Below are 24,810 nucleotides of genomic sequence, written 5' to 3'. Positions count from 1 at the left end.
TGTCCCACTTGCCACCGTGGTGTGAGTCGATCCTCGGCGTGAAAGATGAGCCAGTGCAGGGCAAAGAGGTTCCTCTGGAATGGACTGAGACATCTGGGGGACTCTTGGAATGGTGGTACGACCATGGAGTTCCTCTCGCCTTTCCTGTTGAGACTGCCTCCTCTTGAGATGCGACGGGAACGCCGGGAATTCTTTCCCGTTGAAAGCAGGGAAAGGATCCCTCATCTCGAGCTACGAGGGGGAAACGGGGCTCCTCTGGATGTGGGCGGGACCATCGTGCTTCCTCTCGAGTGGAGACGGGTATGGCGGTGAACTTCTTGAGTCGCAGCAAGGGTGTGAAAGACCCTTTCGAAGTTCCAGAGGTTAGGTGTCATTAGTCTCCAGACGCCTCATCGGAAATAGGCCTCATCTCGCCTGGAAGGGAAAACTTCCTGGATTTTCTCGAGTTGCGGCAGGTGTTCTCGAGTTACGACAGGGACCTCAGGGACCCGCCCTGGTGGCCTCAGGAGAGGCCAGTCCCCATGCGAGTTGCTAGGGGGCCTCTCGGGATTCCTCTCCCGTCGATACCGGGGCCAAAAACCTTGTGTGGAGTCAGGGCCGGAACCGAGGATGCCTCTCAGGGGCTGACATGGATCTTTGGGTACTTCTGGAGTCTCCCCAGGGGAGTCAGGCCTCGTCTCGAGTGGGGGCATGCACGTGCGCTTTCCTTCCAGGCTGTAGCAGCAATGTCACGCTTCCCGTCGCGTGGATCATAGGATCTGTGGTTTTCATTCGAGGCTTTCCCTCGAGGCTTTCCCACAGGGCTGTCCCACGTGCCACCGTGGTGTGAGTCGATCCTCGGCGTGAAAGATGAGCCAGTGCAGGGCAAAGAGGTTCCTCTGGAATGGACTGAGACATCTGGGGGACTCTTGGAATGGTGGTACGACCATGGAGTTCCTCTCGCCTTTCCTGTTGAGAGTGCCTCCTCTTGAGATGCGACGGGAACGCCGGGAATTCTTTCCCGTTGAAAGCAGGGAAAGGATCCCTCATCTCGAGCTCCGACGGGGAAAAGGGGCTCCTCTGGATGTGGGCGGGACCATCGTGCTTCCTCTCGAGTGGAGACGGGTATGGCGGTGAACTTCTTGAGTTGCAGCAAGGGTGTGAAAGACCCTTTCGAAGTTCCAGAGGTTTGGTGTCATTAGTCTCCAGAGGCCTCATCGGAAATAGGCCTCATCTCGCCTGGAAGGGAGAACTTCCTGGATTTTCTCGAGTTGCGGCAGGTGTTCTCGAGTTACGACGGGGACCTCAGGGACCCGCCCTGGTGGCCTCAGGAGAGGCCAGTCCCCATGCGAGTTGCTAGGGGGTCTCTCGGGATTCCTCTCCCGTCGATACCGGGGCCAAAAAGCTTGTGTGGAGTCAGGGCCGGAACCGAGGATTCCTCTCAGGGGCTGACATGGATCTTTGGGTACTTCTGGAGTCTCCCCAGTGGAGTCAGGCCTCGTCTCGAGTGGGGGCATGCTCGTGCGCTTTCCTTCCAGGCTGTAGCAGCAATGTCACGCTTCCCGTCGCGTGGATCAAAGGATCTGTGGTTTTCCCTCGAGGCTTTCCCTCGAGGCTTTCCCACAGGGCTGTCCCACGTGCCACCGTGTTGTGAGTCGATCCTCGGCGTGAAAGATGAGCCAGTGCAGGGCAAAGAGGTTCCTCTGGAATGGACTGAGACATCTGGGGGACTCTTGGAATGGTGGTACGACCATGGAGTTCCTCTCGCCTTTCCTGTTGAGAGTGCCTCCTCTTGAGATGCGACGGGAACGCCGGGAATTCTTTCCCGTTGAAAGCAGGGAAAGGATCCCTCATCTCGAGCTACGAGGGGGAAACGGGGCTCCTTTGGATGTTGTCGGGACCATCGTGCTTCCTCTCGAGTGGAGACGGGTATGGTGGTGAACTTCTTGAGTTGCAGCAAGGGTGTGAAAGACCCTTTCGAAGTTCCAGAGGTTAGGTGTCATTAGTCTCCAGACGCCTCATCGGAAATAGGCCTCATCTCGCCTGGAAGGGAGAACTTCCTGGATTTTCTCGAGTTGCGGCAGGTGTTCTCGAGTTACGACGGGGACCTCAGGGACCGGCCCTGGTGGCCTCAGGAGAGGCCAGTCCCCATGCGAGTTGCTAGGGGCCCTCTCGGGATTCCTCTCCCGTCGATACCGGGGCCAAAAACTTTGTGTGGAGTCAGGGCCGGAACCGAGGATTCCTCTCAGGGGTTGATATGGATCTTTGGATACTTCTGGAGTCTCGCCAGGGGAGACAGGCCTCGTTTCGTGAGGGGGCATGCACGTGCACTTTCCTTCCAGGCTGTAGCAGCAATGTCACGCTTCCCGTCGCGTGGATCAAAGGATCTGTGGTTTTCCCTCGAGGCTTTCCCTCGAGGCTTTCCCACAGGGCTGTCCCACGTGCCACCGTGGTGTGAGTCGATCCTCGGCGTGAAAGATGTGCCAGTGCAGGGCAAAGAGGTTCCTCTGGAATGGACTGAGACATCTGGGGGACTCTTGGAATGGTGGTACGACCATGGAGTTCCTCTCGCCTTTCCTGTTGAGAGTGCCTCCTCTTGAGATGCGACGGGAACGCCGGGAATTCTTTCCCGTTGAAAGCAGGGAAAGGATCCCACATCTCGAGCTACGAGGGGGAAACGGGGCTCCTCTGGATGTGGGCGGGACCATCGTGCTTCCTCTCCAGTGGAGACGGGTATGGCGGTGAACTTCTTGAGTTGCAGCAAGGGTGTGAAAGACCCTTTCGAAGTTCCAGAGGTTTGGTGTCATTAGTCTCCAGAGGCCTCATCGGAAATAGGCCTCATCTCGCCTGGAAGGGAGAACTTCCTGGATTTTCTCGAGTTGCAGCAGGTGTTCTCGAGTTACGACGGGGACCTCAGGGACCCGCCCTGGTGGCCTCCGGAGAGGCCAGTCCCCATGCGAGTTGCTAGGGGGCCTCTCGGGATTCCTCTCCCGTCGATACCGGGGCCAAAAACCTTGTGTGGAGTCAGGGCCGGAACCGAGGATTCCTCTCAGGGGCTGACATGGATCTTTGGGTACTCCTGGAGTCTCCCCAGGGGAGTCAGGCCTCGTCTCGAGTAGGGGCATGCACGTGCGCTTTCCTTCCAGGCTGTAGCAGCAATGTCACGCTTCCCGTCGCGTGGATCAAAGGATCTGTGGTTTTCCCTCGAGGCTTTCCCTCGAGGCTTTCCCACAGGGCTGTCCCACGTGCCACCGTGGTGAGAGTCGATCCTCGGCGTGAAAGATGAGCCAGTGCAGGGCAAAGAGGTTCCTCTGGAATGGACTGAGACATCTGGGGGACTCTTGGAATGGTGGTACGACCATGGAGTTCCTCTCGCCTTTCCTGTTGAGAGTGCCTCCTCTTGAGATGCGACGGGAACGCAGGGAATTCTTTCCCGTTGAAAGCAGGGAAAGGATCCCTCATCTCGAGCTACGAGGGGGAAACGGGGCTCCTTTGGATGTTGTCGGGACCATCGTGCTTCCTCTCGAGTGGAGACGGGTATGGTGGTGAACTTCTTGAGTTGCAGCAAGGGTGTGAAAGACCCTTTCGAAGTTCCAGAGGTTAGGTGTCATTAGTCTCCAGACGCCTCATCGGAAATAGGCCTCATCTCGCCTGGAAGGGAGAACTTCCTGGATTTTCTCGAGTTGCGGCAGGTGTTCTCGAGTTACGACGGGGACCTCAGGGACCGGCCCTGGTGGCCTCAGGAGAGGCCAGTCCCCATGCGAGTTGCTAGGGGGCCTCTCGGGATTCCTCTCCCGTCGATACCGGGGCCAAAAACCTTGTGTGGAGTCAGGGCCGGAACCGAGGATTCCTCTCAGGGACTGATATGGATCTTTGGATACTTCTGGAGTCTCGCCAGGGGAGACAGGCCTCGTTTCGTGAGGGGGCATGCACGTGCACTTTCCTTCCAGGCTGTAGCAGCAATGTCACGCTTCCCGTCGCGTGGATCAAAGGATCTGTGGTTTTCCCTCGAGGCTTTCCAAAAGGGCTGTCCCACGTGCCACCGTGGTGTGAGTCGATCCTCGGCGTGAAAGATGAGCCAGTGCAGGGCAAAGAGGTTCCTCTGGAATGGACTGAGACATCTGGGGGACTCTTGGAATGGTGGTACGACCATGGAGTTCCTCTCGCCTTTCCTGTTGAGAGTGCCTCCTCTTGAGATGCGACGGAAACGCCGGGAATTCTTTCCCGTTGAAAGCAGGGAAAGGATCCCTCATCTCGAGCTACGAGGGGGAAACGGGGCTCCTCTGGATGTGGGCGGGACCATCGTGCTTCCTCTCCAGTGGAGACGGGTATGGTGGTGAACTTCTTGAGTTGCAGCAAGGCTGTGAAAGACCCTTTCGAAGTTCCAGAGGTAAGGTGTCATTAGTCTCCAGACGCCTCATCGGAAATAGGCCTCATCTCGCCTGGAAGGGAGAACTTCCTGGATTTTCTCGAGTTGCGGCAGGTGTTCTCGAGTTACGACGGGGACCTCAGGGACCCGCCCTGGTGGCCTCAGGAGAGGCCAGTCCCTATGCGAGTTGCTAGGGGGCCTCTCGGGATTCCTCTCCCGTCGATACCGGGGCCAAAAACCTTGTGTGGAGTCAGGGCCGGAACCGAGGATTCCTCTCAGGGGCTGACATGGATCTTTGGGTACTTCTGGAGTCTCCCCAGGGGAGTCAGGCCTCGTCTCGAGTGGGGGCATGCACGTGCACTTTCCTTCCAGGCTGTAGCAGCAATGTCACGCTTCCCGTCGCGTGGATCAAATGATGTGTGGTTTTCCCTAGAGGCTTTCCCACAGGGCTGTCCCACGTGCCACCGTGGTGTGAGTCGATCCTCGGCGTGAAAGATGAGCCAGTGCAGGGCAAAGAGGTTCCTCTGGAATGGACTGAGACATCTGGGGGACTCTTGGAATGGTGGTACGACCATGGAGTTCCTCTCGCCTTTCCTGTTGAGAGTGCCTCCTCTTGAGATGCGACGGGAACGCCGGGAATTTTTTCCCGTTGAAAGCAGGGAAAGGATCCCTCATCTCGAGCTACGAGGGGGAAACGGGGCTCCTCTGGATGTGGGCGGGACCATCGTGCTTTCTCTCGAGTGGAGACGGGTATGGCGGTGAACTTCTTGAGTTGCAACAAGGGTGTGAAAGACCCTTTCGAAGTTCCAGAGGTTAGGTGTCATTAGTCTCCAGACGCCTCATCGGAAATAGGCCTCATCTCGCCTGGAAGGGAGAACTTCCTTGATTTTCTCGAGTTGCAGCAGGTGTTCTCGAGTTACGACGGGGACCTCAGGGACCCGCCTTGTTGGCCTCAGGAGAGGCCAGTCCCTATGCGTGTTGCTAGGGGGCCCCTCGGGATTCCTCTCCCGTCGATACCGGGGCCAAAAACCTTGTGTGGAGTCAGGGCCGGAACCGAGGATTCCTCTCAGGGACTGATATGGATCTTTGGGTACTTCTGGAGTCTCGCCAGGGGAGACAGGCCTCGTCTCGTGTGGGGGCATGCACGTGCACTTTCCTTCCAGGCTGTAGCAGCAATGTCACGCTTCCCGTGGCGTGGATCAAAGGATCTGCGGTTTTCCCTCGAGGCTTTCCCTCGAGGCTTTCCCACAGGGCTGTCCCACGTGACACCGTGGTGTGAGTCGATTCTCGGCGTGAAAAATGAGCCAGTGCAGGGCAAAGAGGTTCCTCTGGAATGGACTGAGACATCTGGGGGACTCTTGGAATGGTGGTACGACCGTGGAGTTCCTCTCGCCTTTCCTGTTGAGAGTGCCTCCTCTTGAGATGCGACGGGAACGCCGGGAATTCTTTCCCGTTGAAAGCAGGGAAAGGATCCCTCATCTCGAGCTACGAGGGGGAAACGGGGCTCCTCTGGATGTGGGCGTGACCATCGTGCTTCCTCTCGAGTGGAGACGGGTATGGCGGTGAACTTCTTGAGTTGCAGCAAGGGTGTGAAAGACCCTTTCGAAGTTCCAGAGGTTAGGTGTCATTAGTCTCCAGACGCCTCATCGGAAATAGGCCTCATCTCGCCTGGAAGGGAGAACTTCCTGGATTTTCTCGAGATGCGGCAGGTGTTGTCGAGTTACGACGGGGACCTCAGGGACCCGCCCTGGTGGCCTCAGGAGAGGCCAGTCCCCATGCGAGTTGCTAAGGGGCCTCTCGGGATTCCTCTCCCGTCGATACCGGGGCCAAAAACCTTGTGTGCAGTCAGGGCCGGAACCGAGGATTCCTCTCAGGGGCAGACATGGATCTTTGGGTACTTCTGGAGTCTCCCCAGGGGAGTCAGGCCTCGTCTCGAGTGGGGGCATGCACGTGCGCTTTCCTTCCAGGCTGTAGCAGCAATGTCACGCTTCCCGTGGCGTGGATCAAAGGATGTGTGGTTTTCCCTCGAGGCTTTCCCACAGGGCTGTCCCACGTGCCACCGTGGTGTGAGTCGATCCTCGGCGTGAAAGATGAGCCAGTGCAGGGCAAAGAGGTTCCTCTGGAATGGACTGAGACATCTGGGGGACTCTTGGAATGGTGGTACGACCATGGAGTTCCTCTCGCCTTTCCTGTTGAGAGTGCCTCCTCTTGAGATGCGACGGGAACGCCGGGAATTCTTTCCCGTTGAAAGCAGGGAAAGGATCCCTCATCTCGCGCTACGAGGGGGAAACGGGACTCCACTGGATGTGGGCGGGACCATCGTGCTTCCTCCCGAGTTGAGACGGGTATGGCGGTGAACTTCTTGAGTTGCAGCAAGGGTGTGAAAGACCCTTTCGAAGTTCCAGAAGTTAGGTGTCATTTATCTCCAGACGCCTCATCGGAAATAGGCCTCATCTCGCCTGGAAGGGAGAACTTCCTGGATTTTCTCGAGTTGCGGCAGGTGTTCTCGAGTTACGACGGGGACCTCAGGGACCCGCCCTGGTGGCCTCAGGAGAGGCCAGTCCCCATGCGAGTTGCTAGGGGGCCTCTCGGGATTCCTCTCCCGTCGATACCGGGCCAAAAAACATTTTTTGGAGTCAGGGCCGGAACCGAGGATTCCTCTCAGGGGCTGACATGGACCTTTGGGTACTTCTGGAGTGTCCCCAAGGGAGTCAGGCCTCGTCTCGAGTCGGGGCATGCACGTGGGCTTTCCTTCCAGGCTGTAGCAGCAATGTCACGCTTCCCGTGGCGTGGATCAAAGGATCTGTGGTTTTCCCTCGAGGCTTTCCCTCGAGGCTTTCCCACAGGGCTGTCCCACGTGCCTCCGTGGTGTGAGTCGATCCTCGGCGTGAAAGATGAGCCAGTGCAGGGCAATGAGGTTCCTCTGGAATGGACTGAGACATCTGGGGGACTCTTGGAATGGTGGTACGACCATGGAGTTCCTCTCGCCTTTCCTGTTGAGAGTGCCTCCTCTTGAGATGCGACGGGAACGCCGGGAATTCTTTCCCGTTGAAAGCAGGGAAAGGATCACCCATTTCGAGCTCCGAGGGGAAAACGGGGCTCCTCTGGATGTGGGCGGGACCATCGTGCTTCCTCTCGAGTGGAGACGGGTATGGCGGTGAACTTCTTGAGTTGCAGCAAGGGTGTGAAAGACCCTTTCGAAGTTCCAGAGGTTAGGTGTCATTAGTCTCCAGACGCCTCATCGGAAATAGGCCTCATCTCGCCTGGAAGGGAGAACTTCCTGGATTTTCTCGAGTTGCTGCAGGTGTTCCCGAGTTACGACGGGAACCTCAGGGACCCGCCCTGGTGGCCTCAGGAGAGGCCAGTCCCCATGCGAGTTGCTAGGGGGCCTCTCGGGATTCCTCTCCCGTCGATACCGGGGCCAAAAACCTTGTGTGGAGTCAGGGCCGGAACCGAGGATTCCTCTCAGGGGCTGACATGGATCTTTGGGTACTTCTGGAGTCTCGCCAGGGGAGACAGGCCTCGTCTCGAGTGGGGGCATGCACGTGCGCTTTCCTTCCAGGCTGTAGCAGCAATGTCACGCTTCCCGTCACGTGGATCAAAGGGTCTGTGGTTTTCCCACGAGGCTTTCCCTCGAGGCTTTCCCACAGGGCTGTCCCACGTGCCACCGTGGTGTGAGTCGATCCTCGGCGTGAAAGATGAGCCAGTGCAGGGCAAAGAGGTTCCTCTGGAATGGACTGAGACATCTGGGGGACTCGTGGAATGGTGGTACGACCATGGAGTTCCTCTCGGCTTTCCTGTGGAGAGTGCCTCCTCTTGAGATGCGACGGGATCGCCGGGAATTCTTTCCCGTTGAAAGCAGGGAAAGGATCCCTCATCTCGAGCTCCGAGGGGGAAACGGGGCTCCTCTCGATGTGGGCGGGACCATCGTGCTTCCTCTCGAGTGGAGACGGGTATGGCGGTGAACTTCTTGAGTTGCAGCAAGGGTGTGAAAGACCCTTTCGAAGTTCCAGAGGTTAGGTGTCATTAGTCTCCAGACGCCTCATCGGAAATAGGCCTCATCTCGCCTGGAAGGGAGAACTTCCTGGATTTTCTCGAGTTGTGGCAGGTGTTCTCGAGTTACGACGGGGACCTCAGGCACCCGCCCTGGTGGCCTAAGGAGAGGCCAGTCCCCATGCGAGTTGCTAGGGGGCCTCTCGGGATTCCTCTCCCGTCGATACAGGGCCCAAAAACATTTTTTGGAGTCAGGGCCGGAACCGAGGATTCCTCTTAGGGGCTGACATGGATCTTTGGGTACTTCTGGAGTGTCCCCAAGGGAGTCAGGCCTCGTCTCGAGTCGGGGCATGCACGTGCGCTTTCCTTCCAGGCTGTAGCAGCAATGTCACGCTTCCCGTCGCGTGGATCAAAGGATCTGTGGTTTTCCCTCGAGGCTTTCCCTCGAGGCTTTCCCCAGGGCTGTCCCACGTGCCACCGTGGTGTGAGTCGATCCTCGGCATTAAAGATGAGCCAGTGCAGGGCAAAGAGGTTCCTCTGGAATGGACTGAGACATCTGGGGGACTCTTGGAATGGTGGTACGACCATGGAGTTCCTCTCGCCTTTCCTGTTGAGAGTGCTTCCTCTTGAGATGCGACGGGAACGCCGGGAATTCTTTCCCGTTGAAAGCAGGGAAAGGATCCCTCATCTCGAGCTACGAGGGGGAAACGGGGCTCCTCTGGATGTTGGCGGGTCCATCGTGCTTCCTCTCGAGTGGAGACGGGTATGGCGGTGAACTTCTTGAGTTGCAGCAAGGGTGTGAAAGACCCTTTCGAAGTTCCAGAGGTTAGGTGTCATTAGTCTCCAGACGCCTCATCGGAAATAGGCCTCATCTCGCCTGGAAGGGAGAACTTCCTGGATTTTCTCGAGTTGCGGCAGGTGTTCTCGAGTTACGACGGGGACCTCAGGGACCCGCCCTGGTGGCCTCAGGAGAGGCCAGTCCCCATGCGAGTTGCTAGGGGGCCTCTCGGGATTCCTCTCCCGTCGATACCGGGGCCAAAAACCTTGTGTGGAGTCAGGGCCGGAACCGTGGATTCCTCTCAGGGGCTGACATTGACCTTTGGGTACTTCTGGAGTCTCCCCAGGGGAGTCGGGCCTCGTCTCGAGTGGGGGCATGCACGTGCCCTTTCATTCCAGGCTGTAGCAGCAATGTCACGCTTCCCGTCGCGTGGATCAAAGGATCTGTGGTTTTCCCTCGAGGCTTTCCCTCGAGGCTGTCCCACAGGGCTGTCCCACGTGCCATCGTGGTGTGAGTCGATCCTTGGCGTGAAAGATGAGCCAGTGCAGGGCAAAGAGGTTCCTCTGGAATGGACTGAGACATCTGGGGGACTCGTGGAATGGTGGTACGACCATGGAGTTCCTCTCGGCTTTCCTGTGGAGAGTGCCTCCTCTTGAGATGCGACGGGATCGCCGGGAATTCTTTCCCGTTGAAAGCAGGGAAAGGATCCCTCATCTCGAGCTCCGAGGGGGAAACGGGGCTCCTCTGGATGTGGGCGGGACCATCGTGCTTCCTCTCGAGTGGAGACGGGTATGGCGGTGAACTTCTTGAGTTGCAGCAAGGGTGTGACAGACCCTTTCGAAGTTCCAGAGGTTAGGTGTCATTAGTCTCCAGACGCCTCATCGGAAATAGGCCTCATCTCGCCTGGAAGGGAGAACTTCCTGGATTTTCTCGAGTTGCGGCAGGTGTTCTCGAGTTACGACGGGGACCTCAGGCACCCGCCCTGGTGGCCTAAGGAGAGGCCAGTCCCCATGCGAGTTGCTAGGGGGCCTCTCGGGATTCCTCTCCCGTCGATACCGGGCCCAAAAACATTTTTTGGAGTCAGGGCCGGAACCGAGGATTCCTCTTAGGGGCTGACATGGATCTTTGGGTACTTCTGGAGTGTCCCCAAGGGAGTCAGGCCTCGTCTCGAGTCGGGGCATGCACGTGCGCTTTCCTTCCAGGCTGTAGCAGCAATGTCACGCTTCCCGTCGCGTGGATCAAAGGATCTGTGGTTTTCCCTCGAGGCCTTCCCTCGAGGCTTTCCCACAGGGCTGTCCCACGTGCCACCGTGGTGTGAGTCGATCCTCGGCATTAAAGATGAGCCAGTGCAGGGCAAAGAGGTTCCTCTGGAATGGACTGAGACATCTGCGGGACTCTTGGAATGGTGGTACGACCATGGAGTTCCTCTCGCCTTTCCTGTTGAGAGTGCTTCCTCTTGAGATGCGACGGGAACGCCGGGAATTCTTTCCCGTTGAAAGCAGGGAAAGGATCCCTCATCTCGAGCTCCGAGGGGGAAACGGGGCTCCTCTGGATGTGGGCGGGACCATCGTGCTTCCTCTCGAGTGGAGACGGGTATGGCGGTGAACTTTTTGAGTTGCAGCAAGGGTGTGAAAGACCCTTTCGAAGTTCCAGAGGTTAGGTGTCATTAGTCTCCAGACGCCTCATTGGAAATAGGCCTCATCTCGCCTGGAAGGGAGAACTTCCTGGATTTTCTCGAGTTGCGGCAGGTGTTCTCGAGTTACGACGGGGACCTCAGGGACCCGCCCTGGTGGCCTCAGGAGACGCCAGTCCCCATGCGAGTTGCTAGGGGGCCTCTCGGGATTCCTCTCCCGTCGATACCGGGGCCAAAAACCTTGTGTGGAGTCAGGGCCGGAACCAAGGATTCCTCTCAGGGGCTGACATGGATCTTTGGGTACTTCTGGAGTCTCCCCAGGGGAGTCAGGCCTCGTCTCGAGTGGGGGCATGCACGTGCGCTTTCCTTCCAGGCTGTAGCACCAATGTCACGCTTCCCGTCGCGTGGATCAAAGGATCTGTGGTTTTCCCTCGAGGCTTTCCCACAGAGCTCTCCCACGTGCCACCGTGGTGTGAGTCGATCCTCGGCGTGAAAGATGAGCCAGTGCAGGGCAAAGAGGTTCCTCTGGAAAGGACTGAGACATCTGGGGGACTCTTGGAATGGTGGTACGACCATGGAGTTCCTCTCGCCTTTCCTTTTGAGAGTGCCTCCTCTTGAGATGCGACGGGAACGCCGGAAATTCTTTCCCGTTGAAAGCAGGGAAAGGATCCCTCATCTCGAGCTACGAGGGGGAAACGGGGCTCCTCTGGATGTGGGCGGGACCATCATGCTTCCTCTCGAGTGGACACGGGTATGGCGGTGAACTTCTTGAGTTGCAGCAAGGGTGTGAAAGACCCTTTCGAAGTTCCAGAGGTTAGGTGTCATTAGTCTCCCGACGCCTCATCGGAAATAGGCCTCATCTCGCCTGGAAGGGAGAACTTCCTGGATTTTCTCGAGTTGCGGCAGGTGTTCTCGAGTTACGACGGGACCTCAAGGACCCGCCCTGGTGGCCTCAGGAGAGGCCAGTCCCCATGCGAGTTGCTAGGGGTCCTCTCGGGATTCCTCTCCCATCGATACCGGGCCCCAAAACCTTGTGTGGAGTCAGGGCCGGAACCGAGGATTCCTCTCAGGGGCTGACATGGATCTTTGGGTACTTCTGGAGTCTCCCCAGGGGAGTCAGGCCTCGTCTCGAGTGGGGGCATGCACGTGCGCTTTCCTTCCAGGCTGTAGCAGCAATGTCACGCTTCCCGTCGCGTGGATCAAAGGATCTGTGGTTTTCCCTCGAGGCTTTCCCTCGAGGCTTTCCCACAGGGCTGTCCCACGTGCCACCGTGGTGTGAGTCGATCCTCGGCGTGAAAGATGAGCCAGTGCAGGGCAAAGAGGTTCCTCTGGAATGGACTGAGACATCTGGGGGACTCTTGGAATGGTGGTACGACCATGGAGTTCCTCTCGCCTTTCCTGTTGAGAGTGCCTCCTCTTGAGATGCGACGGGAACGCCGGGAATTCTTTCCCGTTGAAAGCAGGGAAAGGATCCCTCATCTCGAGCTACGAGGGGGAAACGGGGCTCCTGTGGATGTGGGCGGGACCATCGTGCTTCCTCTCGAGTGGAGACGGGTATGGCGGTGAACTTCTTGAGTTGCAGCAAGGGTGTGAAAGAACCTTTCGAAGTTCCAGAGGTTAGGTGTCATTAGTCTCCAGACGCCTCATCGGAAATAGGCCTCATCTCGCCTGGAAGGGAGAACTTCCTGGATTTTCTCGAGTTGCGGCAGGTGTTCTCGAGTTACGACGGGGACCTCAGGGACCCGCCCTGGTGGCCTTAGGAGAGGGCAGTCCCCATGCGAGTTGCTAGGAGGCCTCTCGGGATTCCTCTCCCGTCGATACCGGGGCCAAAAACATTTGGTGGAGTCAGGGCCGGAACCGAGGATTCCTCTCAGGGGCTGACATGGATCTTTGAGTACTTCTGGAGTCTCCCCAGTGGAGTCAGGCCTCGTCTCGAGTGGGGGCATGCACGTGCGCTTTCCTTCCAGGCTGTAGCAGCAATGTCACGCTTCCCGTCGCGTGGATCAAAGGATCTGTGGTTTTCCCTCGAGGCTTTCCCTTGAGGCTTTCCCACAGGGCTGTCCCACGTGCCACCATGGTGTGAGTCGATCCTCGGCGTGAAAGATGAGCCAGTGCAGGGCAAAGAGGTTCCTCTGGAATGGACTGAGACATCTGGGGGACTCTTGGAATGGTGGTACGACCATGGAGTTCCTCTCGCCTTTCCTGTTGAGAGTGCCTCCTCTTGAGATGCGACGGGAACGCCGGGAATTCTTTCCCGTTGAAAGCATAGAAAGGTTCCCTCATCTCGAGCTACGAGGGGGAAACGGTGCTCCTCTGGATGTGGGCGGGACCATCGTGCTTCCTCTCGAGTGGACACGGGTATGGCGGTGAACTTCTTGAGTTGCAGCAAGGGTGTGAAAGACCCTTTCGAAGTTCCAGAGGTTAGGTGTCATTAGTCTCCAGACGCCTCATCGGAAATAGGCCTCATCTCGCCTGGAAGGGAGAACTTCCTGGATTTCTCGAGTTGCGGCAGGTGTTCTCGAGTTACGACGGGGACCTCAGGGACCTGCCCTGGTGGCCTCAGGAGAGGCCAGTCCCCATGCGAGTTGCTAGGGGGCCTCTCGGGATTACTCTTCCGTCGATACCGGGGCCAAAACCCTTTGGTGGAGTCAGGGCCGGAACCGAGGATTCCTCTCAGGGGCTGACATGGATCTTTGGGTACTTCTGGAGTCTCCCCAGGGGAGTCAGGCCTCGTCTCGAGTGGGGGCATGCACGTGCGCTTTCCTTCCAGGCTGTAGCAGCAATGTCACGCTTCCCGTCGCGTGGATGAAACGACCTGTGGTTTTCCCTCGAGGCTTTCCCTCGAGGCTTTCCCACAGGGCTGTCCCACGTGCCACCGTGGTGTGAGTCGATCCTCGGCGTGAAAGATGAGCCAGTGCAGGGCAAAGAGTTTCCTCTGGAATGCACTGAGACATCTGGGGGACTCTTGGAATGGTGGTACGACCATGGAGTTCCTCTCGCCTTTCCTGTTGAGAGTGCCTCCTCTTGAGATGCGACGGGAACGCCGGGAATTCTTTCCCGTTGAAAGCAGGGAAAGGATCCCTCATCTCGAGCTACGAGGGGGAAACGGGGCTCCTCTGGATGTGGGCGGGACCATCGTGCTTCCTCTCGAGTGGAGACGGGTATGGCGGTGAACTTCGTGAGTTGCAGCAAGGGTATGAAAGACCCTTTCAAAGTTCCAGAGGTTAGGTGTCATTAGTCTCCAGACGCCTCATCGGAAATAGGCCTCATCTCGCCTGGAAGGGAGAACTTCCTGGATTTTCTCGAGTTGCGGCAGTTGTTCTCGTGTTACGACGGGGACCTCAGGGACCCGCCCTGGTGGCCTCAGGAGACGCCATTCCCCAAGCGAGTTGCTTGGGGGCCTCTCGGGATTCCTCTCCCGTCGATACCGGGGCCAAAAACCTTGTGTGGAGTCAGGGCCGGAACCGAGGATTCCTCTCAGGGGCTGCTATGGATCTTTGGGTACATCTGGAGTCTCGCCAGGGGAGACAGGCCTCGTCTCGAGTCGGGGCATGCACGTGCACTTTCCTTCCAGGCTGTAGCAGCAATGTCACGCTTCCCGTCGCGTGGATCAAAGGATCTGTGGTTTTCCCTCGAGGCTTTCCCTCGAGGCTTTCCCACAGGGCTGTCCCACGTGCCACCGTGGTGTGAGTCGATCCTCGGCGTGAAAGATGAGCCAGTGCAGAGCAAAGAGGTTCCTCTTGAATGGACTGAGACATCTGGGGGACTCTTGGAATGGTGGTACGACCATGGAGTTCCTTTCGCCTTTCCTGTTGAGAGTGCCTCCTCTTGAGATGCGACGGGAACGCCGGGAATTCTTTCCCGTTGAAAGCAGGGAAAGGATCCCTCATCTCGAGCTACGAGGGGGAAACGGTGCTCCTCTGGATGTGGGCGGGACCATCGTGCTTCCTCTCGAGTGGACACGGGTATGGCGGTGAACTTCTTGAGTTGCAGCAAGGGTGTGAAAGACCCTTTCGAAGTTCCAGAATTTAGGTGTCATTAGTCTCCAGACGCCTCATCGGAAATAGGCCTCATCTCGCCTGGAAGGGAGAACTTCCTGGATTTCTCGAGTTGCGGCAGGTGTTCTCGAGTTACGACGGGGACCACAGGGACCCGCCCTGGTGGCCTCAGGAGAGGCCAGTCCCCATGCGAGTTGCGAGAGGGCCTATCGGGATTCCTCTCCCGTCGATACCGGGGCCAAAAACCTTGTGTGGCGTCAGGGCCGGAACCGAGGATTCCTCTCAGGGGCTGACATGGATCTTTGGGTACTTCTGGATTCTCCCCAGGGGAGTCAGGCCTCGTCTCGAGTGGGGGCATGCACGTGCGCTTACCTTCCAGGCTGTAGCAGCAATGTCATTCTTCCCGTCGCGTGGATCAAAGGGTCTGTGGTTTTCCCTCGAAGCTTTCCCTAGAGGCTTTCCCACAGGGCTGTCCCACGTGCCACCGTGGTGTGAGTCGATCCTCGGCGTGAAAGATGAGCCAGTGCAGGGCAAAGAGGTTCCTCTGGAATGGACTGAGACATCTGGGGGACTCTTGGAATGGTGGTACGACCAAGGAGTTCCTCTCGCCTTTCCTGTTGAGAGTGCCTCCTCTTGAGATGCGACGGGAACGCCGGGAATTCTTTCCCGTTGAAAGCAGGGAAAGGATCCCTCATCTCGAGCTCCGAGGGGGAAACGGGGCTCCTCTGGATGTGGGCGGGACCATCGTGCTTCCTCTCGAGTGGAGACGGGTATGGCGGTAAACTTCTTGAGTTGCAGCAAGGGTGTGAAAGACCCTTTCGAAGTTCCAGAGGTTAGGTGTCATTAGTCTCCAGACGCCTCATCGGAAATAGGCCTCATCTCGCCTGGAAGGGAGAACTTCCTGGATTTTCTCGAGTTGCGGCAGGTGTTCTCGAGTTACGACGGGGACCTCAGGGACCCGCCCTGGTGGCCTCAGGAGAGGCCAGTCCCCATGCGAGTTGCTAGGGGGCCTCTCGGGATTCCTCTCCGGTCGATACCGGGGCCAAAAACCTTGTGTGGCGTCAGGGCCGGAACCGAGGATTCCTCTCAGGGGCTGACATGGATCTTTGGGTACTTCTGGAGTCTCCCCAGGGGAGTCAGGCCTCGTCTCGAGTGGGGGCATGCACGTGCGCTTTCCTTCCAGGCTGTAGCAGCAGTGTCACGCTTCCCGTCGCGTGGATCAAAGGATCTGTGGTTTTCCCTCGAAGCTTTCCCTAGAGGCTTTCCCACAGGGCTGTCCCACGTGCCACCGTGGTGTGAGTCGATCCTCGGCGTGAAAGATGAGCCAGTGCAGGGCAAAGAGGTTCCTCTGGAATGGACTGAGACATCTGGGGGACTCTTGGAATGGTGGTACGACCATGGAGTTCCTCTCGCCTTTCCTGTTGAGAGTGCCTCCTCTTGAGATGCGACGGGAACGCCGGGAATTCTTTCCCGTTGAAAGCAGGGAAAGGATCCCTCATCTCGAGCTACGAGGGGGAAACGGGGCTCCTCTGGATGTGGGCGGGACCATCGTGCTTCCTCCCGAGTGGAGACGGGTATGGCGGTGAACTTCTTGAGTTGCAGCAAGGGTGTGAAAGACCCTTTCGAAGTTCCAGAAGTTAGGTGTCATTTATCTCCAGACGCCTCATCGGAAATAGGCCTCATCTCGCCTGGAAGGGAGAACTTCCTGGATTTTCTCGAGTTGCGGCAGGTGTTCTCGAGTTACGACGGGGACCTCAGGGACCCGCCCTGGTGGCCTCAGGAGAGGCCAGTCCCCATGCGAGGTGCTAGGGGGCCTCTCGGGATTCCTCTCCCGTCGATACCGGAGCCAAAAACCTTGTGTGAAGTCAGGGCCGGAACCGAGGATTCCTCTCAGGGGCTGACATGGATCTTTGGGTACTTGTGGAGTCTCCCCAGGGGAGTCAGGCCTCGTCTCGAGTGGGGGCATGCACGTGCGCTTTCCTTCCAGGCTGTAGCAGCAATGTCACGCTTCCCGTCACGTGGATCAAAGGATCTGTGGTTTTCCCTCGAGGCTTTCCCTCGAGGCTTTCCCACAGGGCTGTCCCACGTGCCACCGTGGTGTGAGTCGATCCTCGGCGTGAAAGATGAGCCAGTGCAGGGCAAAGAGGTTCCTCTGGAATGGACTGAGACATCTGGGGGACTCTTGGAATGGTGGTACGACCATGGAGTTCCTCTCGCCTTTCCTGTTGAGAGTGCCTCCTCTTGAGATGCGACGGGAACGCCGGGAATTCTTTCCCGTTGAAAGCAGGGAAAGGATCCCTCATCTCGAGCTACGAGGGGGAAACGGGACTCCTCTGGATGTGGGCGGGACCATCGTGCTTCCTCCCGAGTTGAGACGGGTATGGCGGTGAACTTCTAGAGTTGCAGCAAGGGTGTGAAAGACCCTTTCGAAGTTCCAGAAGTTAGGTGTCATTTATCTCCAGACGCCTCATCGGAAATAGGCCTCATCTCGCCTGGAAGGGAGAACTTCCTGGATTTTCTCGAGTTGCGGCAGGTGTTCTCGAGTTACGACGGGGACCTCAGGGACCCGCCCTGGTGGCCTCAGGAGAGGCCAGTCCCCATGCGAGTTGCTAGGGGGCCTCTCGGGATTCCTCTCCCGTCGATACCGGGCCCAAAAACATTTTTTGGAGTCAGGGCCGGAACCGAGGATTCCTCTCAGGGGCTGACATGGACCTTTGGGTACTTCTGGAGTGTCCCCAAGGGAGTCAGGCCTCGTCTCGAGTCGGGGCATGCACGTGGGCTTTCCTTCCAGGCTGTAGCAGCAATGTCACGCTTCCCGTGGCGTGGATCAAAGGATCTGTGGTTTTCCCTCGAGGCTTTCCCTCGAGGCTTTCCCACAGGGCTGTCCCACGTGCCAAAGTGGTGTGAGTCGATCCTCGGCGTGAAAGATGAGCCAGTGCAGGGCAAAGAGGTTCCTCTGGAATGGACTGAGACATCTGGGGGACTCTTGGAATGGTGGTACGACCATGGAGTTCCTCTCGCCTTTCCTGTTGAGAGTGCCTCCTCTTGAGATGCGACGGGAACGCCGGGAATTCTTTCCCGTTGAAAGCAGGGAAAGGATCCCTCATCTCGAGCTTCGAGGGGGAAACGGGGCTCCTCTGGATGTTGGCGGGTCCATCGTGCTTCCTCTCGAGTGGAGACGGGTATGCTGGTGAACTTCTTGAGTTGCAGCAAGGGTGTGAAAGACCCTTTCGAAGTTCCATAGGTTAGGTGTCATTAGTCTCCAGACGCCTCATCGGAAATAGGCCTCATCTCGCCTGGAAGGGAGAACTTCCTGGATTTTCTCGAGTTGCGGCAGGTGTTCTCGAGTTACAACGGGGACCTCAGGGACCCGCCGTGGTGGCCTCAGGAGAGGCCACTCCCCATGCGAGTTGCTAGGGGGCCTCTCGGGATTCCTCTCCCGTTGATACCAGGGCCAAAAACCTTGTGTGGAGTCAGGGCCGGAAGCGAGGATTCCTCTCAGGGGCTGACATGGATCTTTGGGTACTTCTGCAGTCTCCCCAAGGGAGTCAGGCCTCGTCTCGAGTGGGGGCATGCACGTGCGCTTTCCTTCCAGGCTGTAGCAGCAATGTCACGCTTCCCGTCTCGTGGATCAAAGGATCTGTGGTTTTCCCTCGAGGCTTTCCCTCGAGGCTTTCCCACAGGGCTGTCCCACGTGCCACCGTGGTGTGAGTCGATCCTCGGCGTGAAAGATGAGCCAGTGCAGGGCAAAGAGGTTCCTCTGGAATGGACTGAGACATCTGGGGGACTCTTGGAATGGTGGTACGACCATGGAGTTCCTCTCGCCTTTCCTGTTGAGAGTGCCTCCTCTTGAGATGCGACTGGAACGCCGGGAATTCTTTCCCGTTGAAAGCAGGGAAAGGATCCCTCATCTCGAGCTACGAGGGGGAAACGGGGCTACTCTGGATGTGGGCGGGACCATCGTGCTTCCTCTCGAGTGGAGACGGGTATGGCGGTGAACTTCTTGAGTTGCAGCAAGGGTGTTAAAGACCCTTTCGAAGTTCCAGAGGTTAGGTGTCATTAGTCTCCAGACGCCTCATCGGAAATAGGCCTCATCTCGCCTGGAAGGGAGAACTTCCTGGATTTTCTCGAGTTGCGGCAGGTTATCCCGAGTTACGACGGGGACCTCAGGGACCCGCCCTGGTGGCCTCAGGAGAGGCCAGTCCCCATGCGAGTTGCTAGGGGGCCTCTCGGGATTCCTCTCCCGTCGATACCGGGGCCTAAAACCTTGTGTGGAGTCAGGGCCGGAACCGAGGATTCCTCTCAGGGGCTGATATGGATCTTTGGGTACTTCTGGAGTCTCGCCAGGGGACACAGGCCTCGTCTCGAGTGGGGGCATGCACGTGCGCTTTCCTTCCAGGCTGTAGCAGCAATGTCACGCTTCCCGTAGCGTGGATCAAAGGGTCTGTTGTTTTCCCTCGAGGCTTTCCCTCGAGGCTTTCCCACACGGCTGTCCCACGTGCCACCGTGGTGTGAGTCGATCCTCGGCGTGAAAGATGAGCCAGTGCAGGGCAAAGAGTTTCCTCTGGAATGGACTGAGACATCTGGGGGACTCTTGGAATGGTGGTACGACCATGGAGTTCCTCTCGCCTTTCCTGTTGAGAGTGCCTCCTCTTGAGATGCGACGGGAACACCGGGAATTCTTTCCCGTTGAAAGCAGGGAAAGGATCCCCCATTTCGAGCTCCGAGGGGAAAACGGGGCTCCTCTGGATGTGGGCGGGACCATCGTGCTTCCTCTCGAGTGGAGACGGGTATGGCGGTGAACTTCTTGAGTTGCAGCAAGGGTGTGAAAGACCCTTTCGAAGTTCCAGAGGTTAGGTGTCATTAGTCTCCAGACGCCTCATCGGAAATAGGCCTCATCTCGCCTGGAAGGGAGAACTTCCTGGATTTTCTCGAGTTGCGGCAGGTGTTCCCGAGTTACGACGGGAACCTCAGGGACCCGCCCTGGTGGCCTCAGGAGAGGCCAGTCCCCATGCGAGTTGCTAGGGGGCCTCTCGGGATTCCTCTCCCGTCGATACCGGGGCCAAAAACCTTGTGTGGAGTCAGGGCCGGAACCGAGGATTCCTCTCAGGGGCTGACATGGATCTTTGGGTACTTCTGGAGTCTCGCCAGGGGAGACAGGCCTCGTCTCGAGTGGGGGCATGCACGTGCGCTTTCCTTCCAGGCTGTAGCAGCAATGTCACGCTTCCCGTCACGTGGATCAAAGGGTCTGTGGTTTTCCCACGAGGCTTTCCCTCGAGGCTTTCCCACAGGGCTGTCCCACGTGCCACCGTGGTGTGAGTCGATCCTCGGCGTGAAAGATGAGCCAGTGCAGGGCAAAGAGGTTCCTCTGGAATGGACTGAGACATCTGGGGGACTCGTGGAATGGTGGTACGACCATGGAGTTCCTCTCGGCTTTCCTGTGGAGAGTGCCTCCTCTTGAGATGCGACGGGATCGCCGGGAATTCTTGCCCGTTGAAAGCAGGGAAAGGATCCCTCATCTCGAGCTCCGAGGGGGAAACGGGGCTCCTCTGGATGTGGGCGGGACCATCGTGCTTCCTCTCGAGTGGAGACGGGTATGGCGGTGAACTTCTTGAGTTGCAGCAAGGGTGTGAAAGACCCTTTCGAAGTTCCAGAGGTTAGGTGTCATTAGTCTCCAGACGCCTCATCGGAAATAGGCCTCATCTCGCCTGGAAGGGAGAACTTCCTGGATTTTCTCGAGTTGTGGCAGGTGTTCTCGAGTTACGACGGGGACCTCAGGCACCCGCCCTGGTGGCCTAAGGAGAGGCCAGTCCCCATGCGAGTTGCTAGGGGGCCTCTCGGGATTCCTCTCCCGTCGATACCGGGCCCAAAAACATTTTTTGGAGTCAGGGCCGGAACCGAGGATTCCTCTTAGGGGCTGACATGGATCTTTGGGTACTTCTGGAGTGTCCCCAAGGGAGTCAGGCCTCGTCTCGAGTCGGGGCATGCACGTGCGCTTTCCTTCCAGGCTGTAGCAGCAATGTCACGCTTCCCGTCGCGTGGATCAAAGGATCTGTGGTTTTCCCTCGAGGCTTTCCCTCGAGGCTTTCCCCAGGGCTGTCCCACGTGCCACCGTGGTGTGAGTCGATCCTCGGCATTAAAGATGAGCCAGTGCAGGGCAAAGAGGTTCCTCTGGAATGGACTGAGACATCTGGGGGACTCTTGGAATGGTGGTACGACCATGGAGTTCCTCTCGCCTTTCCTGTTGAGAGTGCTTCCTCTTGAGATGCGACGGGAACGCCGGGAATTCTTTCCCGTTGAAAGCAGGGAAAGGATCCCTCATCTCGAGCTCCGAGGGGGAAACGGGGCTCCTCTGGATGTTGGCGGGTCCATCGTGCTTCCTCTCGAGTGGAGACGGGTATGGCGGTGAACTTCTTGAGTTGCAGCAAGGGTGTGAAAGACCCTTTCGAAGTTCCAGAGGTTAGGTGTCATTAGTCTCCAGACGCCTCATCGGAAATAGGCCTCATCTCGCCTGGAAGGGAGAACTTCCTGGATTTTCTCGAGTTGCGGCAGGTGTTCTCGAGTTACGACGGGGACCTCAGGGACCCGCCCTGGTGGCCTCAGGAGAGGCCAGTCCCCATGCGAGTTGCTAGGGGGCCTCTCGGGATTCCTCTCCCGTCGATACCGGGGCCAAAAACCTTGTGTGGAGTCAGGGCCGGAACCGAGGATTCCTCTCAGGGGCTGACATTGACCTTTGGGTACTTCTGGAGTCTCCCCAGGGGAGTCGGGCCTCGTCTCGAGGGGGGCATGCACGTGCCCTTTCATTCCAGGCTGTAGCAGCAATGTCACGCTTCCCGTCGCGTGGATCAAAGGATCTGTGGTTTTCCCTCGAGGCTTTCCCTCGAGGCTGTCCCACAGGGCTGTCCCACGTGCCATCGTGGTGTGAGTCGATCCTTGGCGTGAAAGATGAGCCAGTGCAGGGCAAAGAGCTTCCTCTGGAATGGACTGAGACATCTGGGGGACTCGTGGAATGGTGGTACGACCATGGAGTTCCTCTCGGCTTTCCTGTGGAGAGTGCCTCCTCTTGAGATGCGACGGGATCGCCGGGAATTCTTTCCCGTTGAAAGCAGGGAAAGGATCCCTCATCTCGAGCTCCGAGGGGGAAACGGGGCTCCTCTGGATGTGGGCGGGACCATCGTGCTTCCTCTCGAGTGGAGACGGGTATGGCGGTGAACTTCTTGAGTTGCAGCAAGGGTGTGAAAGACCCTTTCGAAGTTCCAGAGGTTAGGTGTCGTTAGTCTCCAGACGCCTCATCGGAAATAGGCCTCATCTCGCCTGGAAGGGAGAACTTCCTGGATTTTCTCGAGTTGTGGCAGGTGTTCTCGAGTTACGACGGGGACCTCAGGGACCCGCCCTGGTGGCCTCAGGAACGGCCAGTCCCCATGGGAGTTGCTAGGGGGCCTCTCGGGATTCCTCTCCCGTCGATACCGGGGCCAGAAACCTTGTGTGGAGTCAGGGCCGGAATCGAGGATTCCTCTCAGGGGCTGACATGGATCTTTGGGTACTTCTGGAGTCTCCCCAGGGCCGTCAGGCCTCGTCTCGAGTGGGGGCATGCACGTGCGCTTTCCTTCCAGGCTGTAGCAGCAATGTCATGCTTCCCGTGGCCTGGATCAAAGGATCTGTGGTTTTCCTTCGAGGCTTTCCCTCGAGGCTTTCACACAGGGCTGTCCCACGTGCCACCGTGGTGTGAGTCGATCCTCGGCGTGAAAGATGAGCCAGTGCAGGGCAAAGAGGTTCCTCTGGAATGGACTGAGTCATCTGGGGGACTCGTGGAATGGTGGTACGACCATGGAGTTCCTCTCGCCTTTCCTGTTGAGAGTGCCTCCTCTTGAGATGCGATGGGAACGCCGGGAATTCTTTCCCGTTAAACGCAGGGAAAGGATCCCTCATCTCGAGCTACGAGGGGGAAACGGGGCTCCTCTGGATGTGGGCGGGACCATCGTGCTTCCTCACGAGTGGAGACGGGTATGGCGGTGAAATTCTTGAGTCGCAGCAAGGGTGTGAAAGACCCTTTCGATGTTCCAGAGTTTAGGTGTCATTAGTCTCCAAACGCCTCATCGGAAATAGGATTCTTCTCGCCTGGAATGGAGAACTTTCTGGATTTTCTCGAGTTGCGACAGGTGTTCTCGAGTTACGACGGAGACCTCAGGGACCCGCCCTGGTGGCCTCAGGAGAGGCCAGTCCCCATGCGAGTTGCTAGGGGGCCTCTCGGGATTCCTCTCCCGTCGATACCGGGGCCAAAAACCTTGTGTGGAGTCAGGGCCGGAACCGAGGATTCCTCTCAGGGGCTGACATGGATCTTTGGGTACTTCTGGAGTCTCCCCAGGGGAGTCAGGCCCCGTCTCGAGTGGGGGCATGCACGTGCGCTTTCCTTCCAGGCTGTAGCAGCAATGTCACGCTTTCCGTCGCGTGGATCAAAGGATCTGTGGTTTTCCCTCAAGGCTTTGCCTCGAGGCTTTCCCACAGGGCTGTCCCACGTGCCACCGTGGTGTGAGTCGATCCTCGGCGTGAAAGATGAGCCAGTGCAGGGCAAAGAGGTTCCTCTGGAATGGACTGAAACATCTGGGGGACTCTTGGAATGGTGGTACGACCATGGAGTTCCTCTCGCCTTTCCTGTTGAGAGTGCCTCCTCTTGAGATGCGACGGGAATGCCGGGAATTCTTTCCCGTTGAAAGCAGGGAAAGGATCCCTCATCTCGAGCTACGAGGGGGAAACGGGGCTCCTCTGGATGTGGGCGGGACCATCGTGCTTCCTCTCGAGTGGAGACGGGTATGGCAGTGAACTTCTTGAGTTGCAGCAAGGGTGTGAAAGACCCTTTCGAAGTTCCAGAGGTTAGGTGTCATTAGTCTCCAGACGCCTCATCGGAAATAGGCCTCATCTCGCCTGGAAGGGAGAACTTCCTGGATTTTCTCGAGTTGCGGCAGGTGTTCTCGAGTTACGACGGGGACCTCAGGGACCCGCCCTGGTGGCCTCAGGAGAGGCCAGTCCCCATGCGAGTTGCTAGGGGGCCTCTCGGGATTCCTCTCCCGTCGATACCGGGTCCAAAAACCTTGTGTGGAGTCAGGGCAGGAACCGAGGATTCCTCTCAGGGGCTGACATGGATCTTTGGGTACTTCTGGAGTCTCCCCAGGGGAGTCAGGCCTCGTCTCGAGTGGGGGCATGCACGTGTGCTTTCCTTCCAGGCTGTAGCAGCAATGTCACGCTTCCCGACGCGTGGATCAAAGGATCTGTGGTTTTCCCTCGAGGCTTTCCCTCGAGGCTTTCCCACAGGGCTGTCCCACGTGCCACCGTGGTGTGAGTCGATCCTCGGCGTGAAAGATGAGCCAGTGCAGTGCAAAGAGGTTCCTCTGGAATGGACTGAGACATCTGGGGGACTCTTGGAATGGTGGTACGACCATGGAGTTCCTCTCGCCTTTCCTGTTGAGTGTGCCTCCTCTTGAGATGCGACGGGAACGCCGGGAATTCTTTCCCGTTGAAAGCAGGGAAAGGATCCCTCATCTCGAGCTACGAGGGGGAAACGGGGCTCCTCGGCATGTGGGCGGGACCATCGTGCTTCCTCTCGAGTGGAGACGGGTATGGCGGTGAACTTCTTGAGTTGCAGCAAGGGTGTGAAAGACCCTTTCGAAGTTCCAGAGGTTACGTGTCAGTCTCCAGACGCCTCATCGGAAATAGACCTCATCTCGCCTGGAAGGGAGAACTTCCTGGATTTTCTCGAGTTGCGGCAGGTGTTCTCGAGTTACGACGGGGACCTCAGGGACCCGCCCTGGTGGCCTCAGGAGAGGCCAGTCCCCATGCGAGTTGCTAGGGGGCCTCTCAGGATTCCTCTCCCGTCGATACCGGGGCCAAAAACCTTGTGTGGAGTCAGGGCCGGAACCTAGGATTCCTCTCAGGGGCTGACATGTATCTTTGGGTACTTCTGGAGTCTCCCCAGGGGAGTCAGGCCTCGTCTCGAGTGGGGGCATGCACGTGTGCTTTCCTTCCAGGCTGTAGCAGCAATGTCACGCTTCCCGTCGCGTGGATC

The sequence above is a fragment of the Capricornis sumatraensis genome, chromosome 21, assembly GCF_032405125.1.
Source record: "Capricornis sumatraensis isolate serow.1 chromosome 21, serow.2, whole genome shotgun sequence".
Classification (NCBI taxonomy): domain Eukaryota; kingdom Metazoa; phylum Chordata; class Mammalia; order Artiodactyla; family Bovidae; genus Capricornis; species Capricornis sumatraensis.
The sequence above is the reverse complement of the archived record's forward strand: the minus strand, read 5'-3'. Positions refer to the sequence as shown.